General features: G+C 34.4%; 1 long non-coding RNA gene across 1 annotated transcript; it reads right to left on the bottom strand.

The window, feature by feature from the left end:
- Positions 1–303: 303 nt before the first annotated feature.
- Positions 304–1,609, bottom strand: LOC126966772 (uncharacterized). The gene is made up of 2 exons (XR_007729793.1): positions 1,156–1,609; positions 304–458 (listed from the first exon to the last, which is right to left on the bottom strand). It is a non-coding gene; the product is annotated as an uncharacterized LOC126966772 (long non-coding RNA).
- Between the last annotated feature and the right edge of the window lie 5,188 nt (positions 1,610–6,797).

Genomic DNA, 6,797 nt, shown 5'->3' with positions numbered 1-6,797 from the left:
CAAACATGTTCTTCATTTTCTTTTTTCAATTTTAATTGAGCCAAGGTTCGCACCAATTTTTTGGTGCCTAGACAGCACTGGAGCCATCGTGTGTTTCTAAATTTGCTTCTGAATTTAGACGATTAAATTCAGTCAAGTGTAACGTGTGTGTTGATAACCGCATAAGAATAGAATTATTGTTATTATTCGCTAAAACGTACAGAAACAGCCAAATAATGTTGCAAGAGAATAGACATTTCCCCAAAACAGGAAGCTGTGAGAAGTAGTAATTGTAATATTAAGTAATAAGAAAGATACAATGAATTCGGAATTTAATAAAAATAACACATATAATTTTTGTTGCACATTTTTTTTTTGTTTGCGTTGAAACAAGATTTTCTTGGCTAGTTGTTTCCGTACTGCACACTGCCGATTCCGTTAAAGATGGATTCCAATTCCCTTACGTACTCTTGAGGTAACTGAAAAGAAAATTCACTGCATTTTTACCAAGCACTAATCATATAGTAAGTAGTCTGTGTGTCAGCGTTTGACCATAATCTCGCCTGATGTTAAGTGACGATGCGGTCGAAATAAATTCCAACCCTCGCTTCACTGAACGTAATGCGGATTACGGATTAATCGGTATTAATCCGTCAATTAAGGTCGTCTTCCGTTGAAGACGACCTTAATTGACCGTTTGGCGACACAGTTTGTGCAGCGGGCGATAACCAGCCCGGCCGAAGCCTACCACTGGCTTAGCGTGTGGAACAATCGCACTGAGCTCCGTCATTGGTACACGGACTAGGGTTCGAACTCAGTAGGTTCAGATTCGAAACTGATACTTCTCAGCCATCCGTCACTCAAAAATAAAAACTAAATTAAATAATGTCTCAAATTACAAACCAGCCGTGTCTTATCCAAATTGTGAGGATCTTAGAATAATAAAAATAATAAATAAAACAGAATGTGAGTAGGCCCAAGTGAAATTAATAAATTTCAATGTGGCCAAATACGTTTCCAGCCGCGTAAGTGTCACGCTGCCAAGTTCCATGACAATCAGCGCGCGAAATTTAATTAAAAAATTACTATACACAATTTATAATTTAAGCTAATACATTCGTCAAAACACCAAAATATTTTGTAAACAAGACAGAAGCCATTAAAAAAAAATATTACCTGCCATGAAAGTATTATGTACTCCGAGTTCCTCTGTTGAGATATTTTTTGTGTTTATTGGTAGATATTGAAACCCCCGAGAACCTCGGATATGATATCCATATCGTTGAAATCATAATTTTAAACTGCGGCCATCTTGGATTTAAAAAATTATCCCAAATTCGTTCTCTGCTCCCTCGAGAACCCCGGATATGGCTGGCGTCTCGCTTTTTCGCTTCATCGAGTTTCAATAAACAACGATTCTAAAGAAGTTCTTTACTTACACTTCAAACATTGTGGCAACAAGAATTTAATACGTGATTTATTATTAAATTCCTCATATATGTTTTATTTTTTTTTTCTTTATTACAAATAATCTTGTATTTCTTACAATTTACTGACTTAGGGAAATGTCTATTCACTTGCAACATTATTTGGCTGTCTGTTTGCGTGTTGGCGAATGTAAGTACCTACGTGACGCTCACGCAAACATTAATTATAATGTTACTTCTTTGACATTTGACAGGAACAATGAATGAAACTATAGTTCTGAGCGTTATTATTCTATGCAAAAATCATGGTGTACGGTAAAAAATTATATTATCTGATGAATTATTCTGTATTTTTGTATTCAAATACGAAGCAATTAGATTTATCTCTTTTTAGCTTGCGATAATTGTATTTACTCTCCTTCTTTGACGTATAATCGTAATGTAGAGTGCTATAGCAATGTTAAATTATTCATGTGTGCGATAGTGTTTCACTTACAAACACCGAATGTTGTCTAGGTAACCTATCTATACTTTTAAATATCATTGTTCTGAGCGTTATTATTTTATGTGTGCAGAAATCTGGTTGACTTGCAACTTTATTACGATTTACGATCAACTGTGATGAGGGGCCTATGGCCTTGCATCCCGTGCCACTAAGTAAAAAATAAAAACAACTGTGATAAGTACATTTGCCTAGTAAAGAATATATTTTTAGAAAGGGCAACATTTCTGTGCAAAATGGATCATGAAAATCTAGTCTGTATTCATATGTACGTAAAGTGTCATTTGGAATGACATCAATATAACCTTTTGCACAATATAGTGCTCCTTTTCTCCAAGGATGGTGGATCATTAATTAACATCTGACCAATGTTGTTTTTTCAACAAATTTAGTTCCAACTTCAATCCTTAGATTATTGAAATACGTTTAGAGAGACTATGACAGGTGTGTAAACGTCGAAAAAAAATAATAAAAAGTGGGCGGCAGTGATCACTTAACACCAGTTAACCCGTACGCAGGTTTGTCCTCCTTTTGCATAAAAAAATACTCAGTATTTTAATATTGATTAGGTGTTGAAAGTGTAGTGTACTGTGTACCCCTATGGTGTACCCTATATCAATGGATGAAATAAGTACTTAAATAACTTCAGATAATTTATATGTCTTGATAGAGCCTGTTGTGTACTTTATTTACCGCATACCCCAACACGCGTTAACTGCGTCCACGTCACTTCGAAACAACAGGAAGCCTGCCTATGTAGATAACTATATATAAGTATAAAATATTTATTTATGTGCTTAGGGGGTAATATGGGGGTCGCCCATAACAGGAAAACACAATTTCAGTGAGAAGGATGGAATTGTTTAATTTTATAAAGTCTAATCGTGGTTCCATTTGAAATGTTAAAATTAAATCATTTTCAAAATGAAGTCTATTTCTCTTTTTAGTTTTCATGTCCACCAACAAAGAGAATATCAGTTCACATAGGTATGAAGTGGTGAATGGTACTAATAACTTAAGAGCTTCCGGCTCCTTAGATATTTTTTTTTTCATCCAAAACACGTCAACACTGTGCATAAAATCATTATGGTGGTCTTTTTATCAAAGGGCCCATTAAATCGATCGTTATATCAAGCTATTGTTATAGTATATTGGCAAGCCTTTTCTCTTTAATGTGTTATGTAAAACAACATACGACTGAATAATAAAATCCGTAATAAATTACAACTATAATAACATTCAATTCCACATTGTAATATGGTTTATCTACACCCATGCTTTAAATCCTCTTTTAAAGATTCTGAAAAAGTTAGCTTATTGCCAACATTAAAACACCCAATGTTCTAATAACCATCACATCATCCAAACGAGTGTTGTAATGTTGTACTGAATTTCATAACAACACTTCTATTTTTTTTCAATCCCTTTATGCTCAAATACTTTTAACAGACAGCCACATTCTTAATGCTCGATGAGTGGTATCTGTATGAATTTCAAAAATAGAACATTTTCGTTTACGCGAGTTCCATACTACCAGAACGTCGCGCGCCGTAAAAAAAAACGTGTGGCACTCGGGGACTGCCGCGGTAAAGCTACAAATTGAAGAACTTAGGCGAGGTTAAAGCCCTACCTCACCCCGCACTCAAACCTGTACGGCTCAGAGAGCTCCCTTCCCCACCTGACACTATTTAACTGGATTGGGTACCAAAATCGCATAATATTAAGCAGCTCCGGTTGTACGCCAGTTCACTCCATCTTTTCTCAAAGCACATCGGATGCCACTCAATCGAAAGCTTTGGATAGATCAAGGAACTCTTTCCTTGTGCCTGTGCATACACCGCCGTTTTTCGGCTGATATAATAGTGGACAGTCTGCTTCAGGCTTAACATTGCGGTTTTCCGTTTAAAGTTCAGGTCGAAACCCAAACTGCCCCTCATGAAATTGAAGCGTTTCGCTGAGCTTTTGGTCAATCAGAATATCGAATACCATGGTAAGTTTAGTTGCAAGCTATATGGGTCTATAATAAAACCGGTCAGAAATGTCACCTGTCCTGTTTTTTATAATGGGGACTACTATAGTTCTCATCATGCTCATAGGGTTATATGAGTGGCTAATGCAGAGCGAGTAAAAGATTTATGAAACGTCAAAAACTACCACACATTCAAAATGGTATGCCTCAGACCAGAGAAGAACAGGCGCAAGAATCCCAGCGGGGGTTTTTTTTCATCATAATTTTGTAACAATAAATGTAGTATCGTACACTAAATTTTATAACTAAGGCTTGAGCATTCGCTCCATTCCCAGTCTGTGGTATCATTAAGAAAGTAATTTATGTTATAGTAACCTTTACTACACAAACGTTCTTAACAATTTCTTTGAATTTGATAACACTTTTTTGTACTAGTTTTAAAAGCATAACATAAATCGCCCAATAAAAGACTGACTATCTCAAGTTAACCGCCTCGCATAAGAAGTTTATGTTTGGTCCTCGTGATAACATTATGATTGTTCCTCCTCTGCAGTATTAAGATGGTATTAATATCGTCTGCACTGCCCTTTAATAAAATATCATAGGACATAATACTGTGAAAATAACTAGGATAAAATATAACTTCCAATGGTTTGTGATGTAGTCGAGCTAAGGTCAAACGCTTTTCCATGTAAAAACATTTTTAAAATATTCTACAGACAATATTTATGCCAGTGCTTCTTTCTCTGTTTGACAACAACGACTATAAGGTTAACCTAAGGCTTTATTATCAAATGCAATAATCCTGGGCCATCTTTATTGGTTAGCCTAAACCTACCGGGCTTGCATCTGTAATCTCTATAGTCTTATCGTATTATAATACCCTAGTGCTGTTACATATTCATTAGTGCCCCTTATTGGGTATCAATATTTATGCCAGTGCTTCTTTCTCTATTTGACAACAACGACTATAAGATTAACTTAAGGTTATATTATCAAATGCAATAATCCTGGGCTATCTTTATTGGTTAGCCTAAGCCTACCGGGCTTGCATCTGCAATCTCTATAGTCTTATCGTATTATAATACCCTAGTGCTATTAATACAATTCATATTCATTAGTTCCCCTTATTGGGTATCAAAAACTTTGGAATCACCCCAAATATCTTCATGCTGGGGTTTCAAACTAATTTTATTCGTAGCAATTCCTTCAATGGTTCCGTTATTGTGGACAGATGGGGGATCCTTCTAGCCACGTAATTCACCAAGTCCAAAAACTTGCAATGCTGCAATATTTATTGAAGCTCGAAAATGTTTTATGGTTTAAATATATTTTTATACTGATTTAAAAGCATTATCTGTCCTGTGTGTATCCTAAAAATTGAACTAACTTGAATTGCAAGCAACTCTGTCAACAACAAACGCGTGCGTACCATTTTTGTATTTAGGCGATTCATTTTCGGCGCGCTAGTGACATATCTGCTTCTTTTAATACTATAATATAATCATTGTTACACACGCGATTGGTAACACTTTGTGTTAGTGTGCGTGCATTACTTTAAATAGAGGTTACTTCTAAATTCAATTTTCCGACGTTTTCACGTTGTCTATAGTCTATCCTATCTATATTAAAGTTATCATAGAATTACATACCACAGTTAAGAAATCATGAATAATAAAATTTTATTTGATTTAATTTATTATCTAATATAGTAAATATGTCACCATGACAACGCTGTTCGGCGCCAAGCCAATCATATTATAAATGTACATAATGACAAAATATTGATGCTGTCTGTTGCGGGATGATCGAGGTAGAATATTTTAGGAAATGATGTAGAAAAGTCGTTGTTGCAGTGAATGTAATACGAAATGTAATAATTTTTAATTAACAAGTGCGTATATAGGTAGCTGAACTTTCAAACAACAAAAAAAAGTTTTAGGGTAGGTAGCGGACGTAAACAGTGAGTGCTGTTTGCTTACGTAGGAGTTTTTTCAGTAACACTGTCCCTTTCAGTATATCCCTTGCTAACTGCAGAAGAATCAATGGATCATTTTCTTCTTCTCCATTACCTTCTTGTAATAAACCCTCAACAAAAAAACATTCATAAATAATATAAGATACAAAAAATAATAATTGTAATCTTAAAAGTTTTTGGGAGCCGTCGTTAGTACTGTAGAGTAAGGGTCCCATTTTTACAATTTTATCTACATACCTTTTGGTTTTATTTTGGTGTCTGTATGTATTTTATGTATAAATAATTGTTATCGTCAATGTGGCTATATATTATAATCAATATTAAATTTAATTATTCATGTGTGCGGTAGTTTATAAAATACATGCAATATAATACATTTATAAACACCGAACGTTGTTCTAGGTAACCTATCTTTACTTTTAAATATCTTCGAGTCTATCTAGACGTTTCAATAATCTAATCTCTCGCTCACACCACATATACATGTATTTTACAAGTTTCATGCAAAATTTAAATATACAAAGTTTTATGCAATGTTTTCAAAATACAAAAATAAAACCTTCATAGATAAGTTATACGTCTACATAGAATCTCTTGCTGTTAGACAACTGATAAAAAAAGACCAGGAATCAATGATATCCAAGAATAGTAATCTTAGTGTGCGTGACACGGTGCGCCTTACACTCGCGATTTGTGTGACACTTTTTGTTAGTGTGCGTGAACTGCCTTAAATAGAGTGTAGTTCTAAGCTCAATATTTTCGACGTTTTCACAGCTGTCATAGTCTATGTGACGTATAAATGATTTTAAGTTAAATATTTTAATTACTATATAAGAAAACTGTTAACTCATGCAATACGTCGCTATGTGTCAAAATAGAAATGTCAAACTTTTAACGAACTAAGTTTTGTTCCTATGAAATATTCTATTTTTAATTATGTTG

This window comes from Leptidea sinapis, chromosome 11, assembly GCF_905404315.1.
Source record: "Leptidea sinapis chromosome 11, ilLepSina1.1, whole genome shotgun sequence".
Classification (NCBI taxonomy): domain Eukaryota; kingdom Metazoa; phylum Arthropoda; class Insecta; order Lepidoptera; family Pieridae; genus Leptidea; species Leptidea sinapis.
Note: the sequence above shows the minus strand (reverse complement) of the source record. Positions and strands in the feature narration are given on the sequence as shown.